A 13731-nucleotide genomic window follows, 5' to 3' on the forward strand; every position below is an offset into this window, starting at 1 on the left:
AGAGCTTCGCTCTACATTTAACTTGTGCCGTTAAAAATCTGCGGCTTGTCAGATACTGTCATAGTAATATCGTGAGGCATAGAAAACGTTAACCTTGAATATTTGCAGATGCGATTTTATCTTTCGTCACGAATTACACAGGGCGAATTTGATTATTATAAAGTACGGTTTCTATTTCCGACCACTTATATCAAGCCTACTGCATTACTTTCTCTCGGCACTACGCTGATTATGAATTATTTTATGTCAAAACTATCGAATATCAAGCTAATGTAGTATGTTTATAGTAACCTATGTATTTTTTTCAACAGCATTCATACAAACAAAAGACGCCGCATGCCACTGGTATATATTTTTAAGAATGAACCTAAACAACATAAATGAATTTGAAGTTGAAGAAAAGGTTACCTATTAAGGCCAATGACTAAATTAGTTGTAAGTTATTTCAGTTTATAGGTTCATTTATTTTATAGCAAACATCATACTAATACAATACCTGCTGAATGCTGCTACTTACGTATCCACTGTTATTTGTGATTTTACATGATTGTGTATTCAAAATCTAAATACTTAAATCTCAGCAGGACACCTAAAATAAGGGAGAAGCGTGGTATAAATGGACCAGCAATGTGAAATATCTTGCATCTAAATTAATCATTAGTCTTATTAACTTTTTTTCGGCTTCACCTTTATTTATTCCTAATATGATAAAAAAATAAATAAAAATCTAACTTTGGAACTAACTGTCTGATGGCACAGGGGATGAAACGAATCCTCGCTTAAGATTTGAGCCGAGAATTAACATTCATCTTAAGTTATCATTAGATCGTTCTGAAGACAGGGTTAGAAAAAGTTGTCAACATCCATAATTTGAAAATTATAAAAACAAAAATTTTATTTCAAAAACATTTAATTTTATTTTTATGAGGGGTCACTGTTTAATTTTTCGAGGTGTTATTCTTCCTCAACAGGGGGTTCTTCGAGTGGATCATTACACGCAACGTCGATGATAGTGGACGCATCATTTTCATCGAGCTTCGAGCTTGTCACATCGCTGTTGAAAGTGGGGGTGATGTCTTCCGTCAGGTCAGCGTCTGCATCATTCTCGGTCTGCGACGATGAAGGAGTCTCTGCTTGCTGATCGTACTCCATCATTCCGTCATCGCTGATATTAATTTCAGCTGTGTGCAATGTCCCGGTATCGGTGGAGATTCTAGAATCTTTACTACCATTGGAGTTGAGATGTGAATGTTGCCTCTCGGTGTTGTCCTGCGATATGGTTATAACGTGTTCATCGCATACGGTGTGGTATTCGCTGTTGACGAGGTCCGGTGACAGATCGTTGGTGTCATCTATGGTGTCGTTGTCGTCTTCGCAGATAGGGACGGCGGGGCCGAGGTCCAGGCTAGTGGGTGGAGCAACACGAAGGCACCGTCGCGGCTTGGGAGAGGTGCTCGCTGATCTTCGCGTCGACACGTACTGGCGGATGTCTCTGCGTCTTGCACGACGTGAGCACATCGTATCGGATGCATTTGAGTTACGTCTGTGCAAAGAATCATAAAGAAAACATGTTATAATATTATAATATTAGCAGAAAATTTAGAAATCTCTTTAGAAAAAGTTTGATTTTATAATAATCACTCTGTGTAATAAAAATGATTGAAATTACATCGTTGCTCAGGCAAAAGTGATTATCTACAAAAACATAGCTTTGAATATTTTACTTTACATGTTTCTTACATCGTCAGACTGTTTCTAACTTGGTATAAGTAAAAAGTCACCTTTGAATTATATCAGTTGTCATAAAGTGTTTGTAATTTTGATCTCTCTTCAGTAAACAGACATTGTTATAAGTGTTTGCTAACCTAAATTTTTCTGGTTCATTCTTCATGTCAAGAATCTCTGTCTTTCGTCAGTCTTTTTGTGACCAATAACTTTGATGTATACACCCTGTGAATCAGCGGCGAAGGTTGGAAGTAGGCTGTTAAGATCCGACATAAATAGTGCATACTAAAACTTTGTCAGACAAACGTATTTGTTTTCATTGAACAAAGACTACAATGTGTAGATAGTATTTGTTGATTTTTAAAATTCAATCAAACCCTGCCTAATCCAAACCTTAGTAGATAATTAATAGTCATAAAATTCATTTATCTATAAAATATCTAAAATTATGCAATTAAACCATACAAAATTTTAGATATATTATAGATAGAATATTTTTTATCGATTATGGTTTGGTGAGCAGGGCTAAATGAATTTCAAAAAACTAACCAAAACCATCTGTAATATGAATTCTTACTTCAACGAAAACAAATAAGTATGACTGTAAAAGTGTCCACTATTTTGTCGGATCAACGATATCATACCTAAATTATTATGGTTTAGTAGGCACGGTTTAATTTCATTTTAAAAACTAACCAGCACCATCTGTAAATTGTATTCTTAGCTAAATGAAAACAAATAAGTATGACTGACAAAGTTTAGTGTGCACTATTTATGTTGAATTTTAACAGCCTACCTCCACCACTCCTCCCCTTTTTTAGGATGCTGGAATCTGCTTGGATTGAAACAATTTTGCCCGGAATTCTATTCATCCCGTATGTTTCAATACCGTCTATATTTTAAGCCAATTTTAAATCTTGAATAACTCAGAACAGCTATTAAATTGGACCTAATGTTTATTTAAAGCTGAGATGATGAAAAATCCAATTATTATTAATTTAAAGAGTATGTAACTCTATTTAAGTATATTTTTCATGTTGATTTGATAATCTATATTATAATAATTGAAGCTGACCTCCGTTCATATCCAGTACTTCCGAAGCTGTCCTGGGTGAATGTCCTCTGGCAACTCGGCAGATGAGGACTGCAGGAATGGGTATCACGGCTTCTCTCACAGGAATTAGCTATGCAATGTACAAAGCAGTAAGAATTAAGGTCTCTGGGGTCAAAATGGAAGAGTGTGGACCGTATCTAAAATGATTCAAGTGAACTTTGCGTATTACAGCACTTAATGGGGACTCGAAAACGTGTTTAGTGTAGTTAAATTGACAAGCATAGAAATTTAATATTTTGGCCAGGGCTTCGAACCGGAACCGAAAACCGGAAAAACTGTTATTTTTGTCAGAACGAAAACTGAAACGAAACAAAATAACGGTTCGAAGCCATGATTTTGGCAACATTAAAACATGGTTATACATAAACAATGTGTGTGATTTTATTTAAATTATTACAAGACTGGTAAATGTGTACTGATTTAGATCCATTTAAAAATTGAACTTCCTATAGTAGAAAGTATAGTCTATACCAGAGGTTATAAACATTTTCATTTTACGCTGAGGTGCCAAAAAACTAAAAAAAAATATTTGTGATAATGTGTGATGTGGTAGGATGTGTTTTTACTCAGAAAATATTCTTTAGTTAGAGGGCTTTACCCTTAAAAGAAATTTCCTAAACAGAATCTAGGCCAAAAATAAAACTGACATGACTCAGTGTTCAGAATCCAAAACGATGACGCATCAATTTTCGCGAGTGACAAATGAGCAGGTGTGCCACAAGTTCGCCACCGCCGATTAATAGGTAGGTACCTAATGAGTAAATATTTCAATTACCACTATGATCTTCGTCATCAATTGGTTTCTGTCTGGAAAGCATGTGTCTCCGGGCAGTATCTGATCTGGTGGTTGGCGGTCTCGATGAGATGCGCGTCGTTCGAGGACCCGATCTGGAACGGTCACGCACTCGCAAGGTGACTGGTCCTTCACTCGGGAAATGAAGATCCAGGGCCATTGAGCCCTGGGAACCGGCTAGGGATTCACGACTGTATCTATAAGACAATCTAATATTATTTGTAGGAAACATTCATCGCCTTCAAATGTATTAAAAATTGTGCTCTTCGATAAAGATTGGTTTGATTGGTGACTCGGTTTTTGCCTTTCTGGGATTTATTTGTATTAATCATAAATAATTTACACTTTTACGATTGTTTAGTTAGTTATTAATAAATATACAATATTTTACATTAGATTAGATTACATCACCATTTTCAATCCAAAAAGATCATAACGGAGTGGAAGTTGTATTAAAAGATTTTTGTTTTATGAGAAAAAGTGGTTCACTTGCTCTAAGTATATAAAATTTTTTTTGGTGCAGTTGTGGGGTTTCAAAAGCAAATCTACTTACAAAAAGCTTTCTATGGCCAAAATCAATTTATTGTTCTGCTTCTAAACTACTCGGTAAATAATAAGTATTTAGTAGTCCAGATGCAAACCAAAATATTATTTAAAATAATACCACTCAACAAGTATTCTACGCAAGATGTTTGCGTGAAAAACATATAATTTATTATTATACAGGTATTATAAGTTGTCATTATACTCTTAATTATAATTTTTTAATCATCTCTCCATGATTATTAATAATTATTTTGTGATATGAAAGAAGAAATGAAGAGTTCAAACCTAACACTCCTGACATGAGTTTCATCAACAGAAAGCGCTTGTCTCGTTAAGGTCGCTGGATTAAGCAGAGCGCACCCAGAACGGGTCGGTCTCCTCAAGGGCACTCTGAGAGGTGGGGGCGCTCCCGCACTGCCTTCCCTGCCTTCCAAGTTGGGAACTGACCCGCTGCGGGGCACACTTCTTCTTCTGTCGGCCGGCGAAAGACTGCTCACCATCGGCAGACGTTGTGACATGCAGTGGCCAGTCCTGTTTTCTACCGATCTAGAAAGATATGTTGAAAGAAAATAAATTATGTACTAATTAATACCACATTGACGTCTGCATTTAGAAAATGTCGACTACCCTATTCTTATTTTGTGTCGGCTATATACACTTGGTAGGGAAGAAATATATAAACGTAGTATAGTTTCTTTTCCAACATTTCCAGGTCGTTGATCATTCTCAAGAGATAATAATATGATAGTGTATGAATACGACCATCGCTCTGAATGTGTGGAAAAATGTTTTCTAACAGCACACACTTTGATACACTTTTATACACCTAACAGTACTATTCACTACATTATTGGTTGAGAATCGCCTCTGCAATGAGCCCAAAATGTCGAAGCAAGAAAAAGAAGGAACAATACAAGGCGATAGCCAAAAATCCAAATACGGTATGAAAAAAAATGGTAAAATTCACAAAAATGCAAGCACACAGTATTTTTGAGTCAATAAGAATTATTGTGGTAGGTACCAGAGTACATACTGCAATTACTTACATATATTTTTATAATTTCAATAGATTGATACAAAAGAAAAAAATTAACCACGTCCTACAGATTGTAAACCTATACCTATAATTTATAATTTGAGAAGGAATAATAAATAAAACACACCTATAATATTATAATAATATGCATAAAATAAAAATAAAATAAATCTTATGACGCGTGTGCCATCTATCTATCTATCAGCTTTATGAATAACAAGCAGTAAGTAGCGAAGACTCAAACAAAAGATACAATATTCCTTCATTTTCAAAAGTAGTATGCCATCTATATATGTCTCAGAGAAACTGTGGCGAGTAGTAGCAAAGATTCGAACAAAAAAAAAATATATTACTACAAAACAGTGTTTCTGCATTTCTATGAGTAGAAAAATGTACATTTACCTATAACAGTAACTGTTCTGTACCAATAACTTACTGTTATTGGTACATTTATACTTACAGAATTATTGCAATAAAATTGTATGATTTTATGCGATTATAATATTGAATAGACAAAAACATAACGGAAAATACTTTTAATATAACACATATTTAAAATATTCTTTATTTTTTCTATGCGTAACTAATAAATAAATTTGTGGGAATCAATTTTTGAAAATGTTGATAAAATTAGTCAAACTCCAGTAGGTATGTTGTTAGAAACAAAGCTATCGACAAAATATATTAATACTATGATAATTTTTTTTTTAAATTTTAGTTATTTATTTTTGTTTACCCGAGGGTTCTAGAAAATTGCATAAATGCAGCGGTCAATGCCCTCCGGTCGCTGCTTGTCGGAGAGGATTTGAAAACGCCAAAGTGCTGCTCCCAGCGGCCGGTTTGCGAACCCGCCGATCGTCGCGCTGAGGCGGCCGCCTGACGAACTTTTGTGCACGCCGCCATCTTGAATCTCGCCGGCATGACTTTTGCGGCCGAATCGCGCGCTTCAAAAGTCATCACGCATGCCGCAACGACTATAAATCCTGAAATGATTATTTTTTTTAAATCAAAAAATATCTACTTACGTTATTATCTCAAAAAAAAAAACTTCCAAACCAAAATACAAAAAGATAATCTGAAAAATGTACGCAACTGAGATCCAAAAAACAAAAAATAAATTTATAATAATTCATCGATAATATTCCACGTATGAAAAATAAAATATGAATCTTTTGAAACTTTCGTAATAAATGCAGAGTGCTTTGATACTTATAGGCTATTTCATAACAAAATCGGCATGCCTCCATAGCTCAGGGGCAGAGCACTGGTCTTGTAAACCAGGGGTCGAGAGTTCAAATCTCTCTGGGGGCAATCTTTTTGTTTAAAATTTTGAATGATTACATGGTTTGTTATATTATTTTATACCTCCGACTCCCATTACGATCGGTCCTGCGTAAGACAAATTATTTAAATGAAATCCTCTCGATTCATTTTTCACGCGGACTGTTGCATTTCCTCTGATTTCTTGTCCTACAGAAAGCTGGTCTGCATAGTAACCTGCAACAAGAATACATTTCGATATTATTAAAAAACTATTAGATCTTTTAATAAATAAGTAGGTAGGTAAATATCATTCGCTTGGCATGGTACCTACCTAACTAAAGCCGCGTTGACACGGTCCAAGTACGATCCAAGTAGAATTGGATAGGAATAATTAGTATGAAGATGTCTCATCCAAGTGACAGCTTCATACTATTTATTCCTATCCAAGTGACAGCTCCATACTATTTATTCCTATTCAAGTTAACTTGGATGAGTAGGACGCGGTCCAAGTAGCTTGGATAGGAATAATTAGTATGAAGATGTTACATACAAGTGCACTTGGATGGCACTCGGCCCAAGTGTACTTGGATCGAGTGCCATCCAAATTAACTTGGATAGGAATAAATAGTATGAAGCTGTCACTTGGATGACACATCTTCATACTAATTATTCCTATCCAAGTAGACTTGGATCGTACTTGGACCGTGTCAACGCGGCTTTAGTATCATATCAGTGGCGTCACAATTAGAGGTTATGATTGACGAAACTCGTTTCGAGAAATTATGAGAAACTTTGATTCTCTTGAGAATACATACCTACCTACTTTATTATGAAAATTTGAGATTCTTTTTTTCGTGTGCGCCCGAGAAAAAAATATCATGTGAGTTTAATTAAATTCAGTGTGTACATAAGCATATTTTTCATAATTTACAAACAGGAACGCGATTTTAAATCTTTTAACGAAATGGAGTGCTATTCTTTTGGACTTCTCGAACGCTCCTGTCCATTTTTAATAAATTCACAATAATAATTAATGACGCACAATTCAACGTTACAATTTGCGTCGCGCACTAGTACGCCATAATGATTATCAGTATTATCAGATCACTGATAGTGACCTAGGTATCAGCTGTTGCATCCAGAGGCGGGCCGTGACTCTTGAAAGTGGGGTTTTACATTATTAACTAAACGGTTGAAAAAACCTATGTGCATGTTTTTAAAAAGATTACTACTAATAATACGTCCCACAACATTGATATGCATACAAGATGTCGAGGGTTGTCTGCACAATATTATTAATAGTGACAATATGTCCAAAGATGTAAATCTTACAGGAGAGCAATAAAGGTTTGGATTTATATAAGTACTTGATTTCAACATATCGTTTTTATTTTCTCAATATAATTAAATTTTTGTGTCTCGTGGACGTTTTGGAGTTTTCATAACAAAATATTGGTATATAATATTTATTATAGTAGTGAAAGAATTGCATCAAAATCTATTTTTTGACCGATTGTGGAAATGTCACAACACCCGATATGTGATGTAAATACGCCACACACATTATAATAATATATAATATAATATTGTGGTTTGTATTAGGTATGTTATGACGTAAGTAATTCTTGGGACTGATACAGTACAAAAAAGATTACAATAAACACTATTTAAAAAATACGTTTACATTCTGGAAATGAGAACACTATTCTTTTTTATATCCGGAACTTTTGGCTAATGGCATGTTCTTTATTGTAGCGTTTTAATGGTATTAATAAACCTAATACAAATTTCAATAACATAATAATATTATAGATTGAATATAGGTGGCTGCGTGGCATAAGCGTTGGACTATCACGACGTGGGTCTCAGGTTCGAATCCTGGGTCTGGCAAGTACACATCGTCACTGTTCTGGCAGAAAACACTAATTCGAAAAAATGACATAAGTATTGAGTTAGTACCAAAATGTTCCTTATTTCAAACTTTTCCGTCTGGAAACCTTCTTAATAAATAAACAGTCTTTATTTTAAAGTCACCCTTTTTACGATTACTGAATAAACTCACATGATAGACCATTATTTCAAACAATTTAACAACTTCAAAGTCAAATTACTCAAAACTAGTATTCTCCAGTTAGTGTGTTCTGCCAGAACAGAGACGACATATTGTTTTTCAATTTGTGTGTGAGTCAGGGTATGGACCTAATAGGTTGAGCAAGTGGCTGACATCCATTTCTCGTAAAAACAAAATCTGTTAATACAAACCTCTACTCTGTAGAGGCCCATATGATCCTATTAGGATCGGACATGGTCAAAAAAAAAAATATATATTTTTAATAGGTACCTACGTGTTATTATAAATAACATTGTAATAATTTCGTCACCTCAATACTACAACTAGATAACTCTGATTTGGTCAATGTTGGGAAAACGAAATTTAAACTTTACTTGATTAACATAAATCTAGGCTATAATTATTATTTAAATTAAAAATGGAAAATAATTGTGCTTGTCTAATTGGGAACAATTAAATAATGTTCAATTGTATGAAAATATATTGTAGATATTTTATTTATTTAATGCATTTATGGTTTTAACGTTATCTAATATTTTCAAGCAAAAAATTAATACAGTTCCCTTCTAACTTAGATACCTAGTTTTATCATTTTGTAGAGAAGGAAATGTAGCATCATATTCAATAGCTATCTCAAAAACAGTGAACATCGAGTTATCGTTCAATTAGTTATCATTAACTATAGTATTGTAGTATTGAGGTGACGATTTGATTATTGTATTTTTGGTTGTGGGTTCACGTGGCCATGTATTCCAATTATAGTGAATAGATAATAATTATTGCAGCACCAGGGCTCGAAATGGACTAGAGCGTCGTTCCATTTCATAAAATTCCCAAAATTATCGCTCCGTCTTGTGGACAAAATAATTTGACCGTCTAACAAAGACTAGATAACAAAGAATCTAAGACATTTATTTTTTCAAAATACACATAAAATTAGAAAACTATGTACTTATGTATATATTTATATAACTAATGTAAATATTTTCGTAAAATTATCGAGCGCTCCGGTTCGTAAAATTTTCCATTTCGAGTGCTGTGCAGCACAATAAGCCCAATGTTTCAACGTTGTTACCTGTCTATAAAATTAGAAAAAAACAAAGTTGCTTTTATTTTCAGGAACACTAACCCATTTAGTAGGTACCGGGGTGGAATACTAATATTATGATGAATCAGTTATAATTAGAACAGAGCTCCCAGTATTCACATCCAATATTCCTTACAGAGGAAGTAAAAACCGGCCATGTTAGGTTTAATGTTATTATTTTGATGTATGTCAACCATACCAAAAGGGTAGTTGCCGCCCGGGTGCCAACCCAGAATCCCCCTCAATATAACATAATATTTTTTGAAACCATGAGAGAAATAAAAAAAGTTGAAAATTCTATTGATGTCGTCCTGAAAAAAAAGTTTTGTTTTATAACGTGAAATAATTTCAAGTTATCGATGTATTGTATTGATGGTGGATTGGCCAGGAATTTGGGTACAATTTTTGAAAAACATTTTGTAGTAAAAATATTTTGCTATAGGTACATGATAAAAATTAATTCAAAAAGTCCGTTCGAATTTTATAGCTTAAGGGGGGACATGCTCAGCGTAGGTCAAATGGAGCTTTTATTCTATTTTCAAAGCATGATCCTGGACATTCCTTAAACGTTGTAGATAATCTGTACCTCGTAAAGTAGGTAATCATGTACCTAACCGAAAAAAAGTTTTTTTTTAAAAGGTACATGTTGAAACACGCGCGTTAACATCATTTTACTCCCTACTTCAATTATAGTTTGTCAATTTATAGCTACGGCCGTATGTTGTAGCTTAACCACTGGGGAATGCCGTATTTCAAAAAAACACTACCTTATTCTTAGGTCAATAATTATTATAAAGCAATCATTATTCGTAGGATGTTTATCACATTTGAATGGTCAAAGACATAGCTTATAATCAGTATCTTTAGAATTATCTTCAAACGTGTTAATTTTGCCCATTTTTTGAATAATAAAATGCCTAATTCTTGTAAATTTGGGATCACAGAGATTATCAATATAATTTTTTATCGTAAATATTTCACTATAATAATGTCGACATAAATTATACTAATGGTTTTATAAATGCGTTTAAAAATTAATAAATGTAAAAAATCCTAACACCACTCCACATTTATGTACTGAAATATGACTATATTCTAAAACATTGGAGCGAGAGGTTTAAAGAATACTATTTTATGTAATAAAAATACTTTATGCAGTCATCAAATGTATAAAATAAATATAAAGGATAAAAAGGCTTCAAAATTATATAAAAAGATTATCTACAACGTTTAAGGAATGTCCAGGATCATACTTAGAAAATAGAATAAAAGCTCCATTTTTACCCACGCTGAACACGTCCGCCCTTAAGTGTGCCTCATGCTATTTTCTCAAACCTTTTCCCGTAGAACAAAGCTACAAAAATTTACATTTTTTCAGAAATGTTTTATGCCTATTATATTAGTATGTCGATCCATTCTATTCTTTGAGACTTTAAGAGAATGCTCTCCGGTATTTTTGTACAGGTACAACTATGGCCCCCACATCCTGAAGCGGGCCTCCCTACCTACCGCTAATGTTAAAGGCAGTGTGACGTTCTATAGTATCGTTTTCCAAATGATGTTCCAGGTAAAATTAAGGGTTGGTAATCAGTGTTTTTGTAGCAAATTATTAAACACACAATAATCAAAAATTTCATGGCACAATCACATATTTTAAAATATCAATATTCTTGGCAGAAAAAAACGCCGCAGCCGACTTTTCCTTAAGTAAAGCAAGATTGTGATGTGTGATTAGCTCACTTATCTGGCTAAACTAAGCCCCTGTCAAGCCCGCCTTTGTGGGGGCCATGGGTAAGTACAACAAACAACTTATTTAAAGTTAGTCAAATCGGATAATTCAAACCTCTACAAATTACATATCCCCATATAAAATAATTGTCCCAACGATGGCCGAGCGGTTATCCGGGGCCAGGAAAAAAATCGTATAATGTTTTTTTCAATGTGTGCTGGTAACCCAAGTATGGACCTAATAAGTGGCTTATACACATTTCTCTGTGGAGGCCCATATTATGATCTTCTTAGGATCGAACATGGTTTTTAAAAAATAAAATAATAATGTTAAGTAGGTAATGCACCTTTAAATATATTTTGCGTTAATAATTATTTTTCCATTTTCAGCTCTTTGGTGGTATGTTATGGTACTTCATATAATTATTTCAATATAAAATTAAGTTTATATGATAGAATTTAATATACTATATTTTCTGATATAATGCCACCCCATGAATTTCACCACCCGGGTGCTCGTTACACTCGTTACAACCTCGCTTGGCGTGGCCCTGCATATGTTAAAAATAAGTTACAAGTTGTGAGAGAATATTACATCCTTTTATATCAAAACTATTCATAATTATATTACATAATTTTATATGAACGTAGCGAGGAAGCTTCTATTATTTATTTACATTTACATGAATGTAAGAAGATACACACAGCATGGAGCGTTAGGTGTTAATGGATTTTGTATCAAATATCTGTCGCCACACGTTCGCTTAATTTATTTTAGCAGTTGATTTATTATATCTCCTAATGGACAGCGCTCGAAATGGAAAAATTAACGAACCGGAGCGCTCAACTATTTTCTGAAGATATTGATATAGGTACTCGTTGTTTTCAAATTTTATGAGTATTTTACAAAAATAAATGTGTTAGATATGACATGGTCAAATTATTTTTTCCACGAGACGGAGCGATAATTTTACCGATTTCACGAACCGGAACGGCGCTCCGGTGCGTTCCGATCCATTTCGAGCCCTGCTAATGGAGTATGTTTCTTTTGTGATTTAGTGCGAATGAGAGTTGGAATGTAACTAAAACTAATTATTCGTAGGTACCTAATAGAGATTTTTGTCATATATAATTAATGTCAGGCATTAAAAACAGGGTCGGAAACGTTAAGAACCAGCTGGATTTCGGTTTACTGTACAAAAAAAGGTTTGGTTTCCATGTGTAAAATTAGTTACATACTTCACATGTAATGATGTAATTATACAAAAAATACGCCAGATTTACCAATGAAAATATAATTTAGGAACCTATCTCCCTATTGATACAGAATGGACGGGAATAAATCATCGAGTTCCCTCTAATATAGCTCAATTTAAATTTAGCTTTAGACAAATAATATTTTGTTATTGGCGAAAAAAAAAATTCTCAGTTGGTCGGAAAAACTGTCACCTTGCGATCAGGACGTGGTCTGTTGGTTATTTTTCAAATAATGCTTGTCCGGAAATCAAGGTAACTTTGAAATTAAGTTAACCTACAGTCAACTCCTATCATCATCATAGTTCAGTTTATGTCTTTCCTATGCATTATTATTATGGATGTATTATTATGGTGCTGACTGCTGACTGCTGACACTATATAAATGTTCTAACAAATGAAGAAAAACACCATCACATGTCATAAATAGGTCACAGAAAATGAGATATCTCAATTTTATATGAAAACCAGTGATTGAACCACCTCGAATATGCCATCGTCATAGATGAGGTTCATTTAATATGACACCTTATATTATATTATGAGGTTGAATCGTAGTCCAAAATATTATTCGTGTTCATCACTGTTGATGATCGTGCCTCCTTTTAATCCTCATTTTAATCTTCAGTGATCCTAGCATTCATTAACTGTATAACTCAAAGATTCCCAACCCTTTGTTCGCACCCTTTAAATTTTTTAGGTTACCAACTCAGACTAACAATATAAAGAGAATGTCTATTGTTCGACAAAATGAAGCCGTATTTCTCACCTATAACGTACAGTAGAGCCTCAAGTTTATTATTATTATTAACTTAATTATGAAACGTTATACCAACATGTTGCTTCTCCGTACGGCTACCAAATTTAAACACAAGATAGTTAACAATATTTTCTACTGAATTAACTAAACATATTGTTATGTTCATTTTTAACATAACTAACTTTGATACCACTGGCAACCCCGATTATTATCGATGGTCACGTTGAAAGAGCGTATGCGATTAGACAGATGTCGCGTTTGGAATTTCTGGCAGCAACGGCAGGTCGCGTGGTGCGAGAGAAGCAACTTCAGCGTTGCCATGTCTACTGAAATTTCAGTAGATCTACTGATATT

At 34.0% G+C, this 13731-nt stretch overlaps 1 non-coding gene across 1 annotated transcript; it reads left to right on the forward strand.

Annotated features, from left to right (window-relative positions):
- Positions 1–6453: 6453 nt before the first annotated feature.
- On the forward strand, positions 6454–6525 carry TRNAT-UGU (transfer RNA threonine (anticodon UGU)). The gene has a single exon. It is a non-coding gene; the product is annotated as a tRNA-Thr (tRNA).
- The last annotated feature ends 7206 nt before the right edge of the window (positions 6526–13731 follow it).

The sequence above is a fragment of the Rhyacophila brunnea genome, unplaced genomic scaffold, assembly GCF_057557595.1.
Source record: "Rhyacophila brunnea isolate RB1 unplaced genomic scaffold, BYU_Rbru_1.0 scaffold_9, whole genome shotgun sequence".
Classification (NCBI taxonomy): Eukaryota; Metazoa; Arthropoda; class Insecta; order Trichoptera; family Rhyacophilidae; genus Rhyacophila; species Rhyacophila brunnea.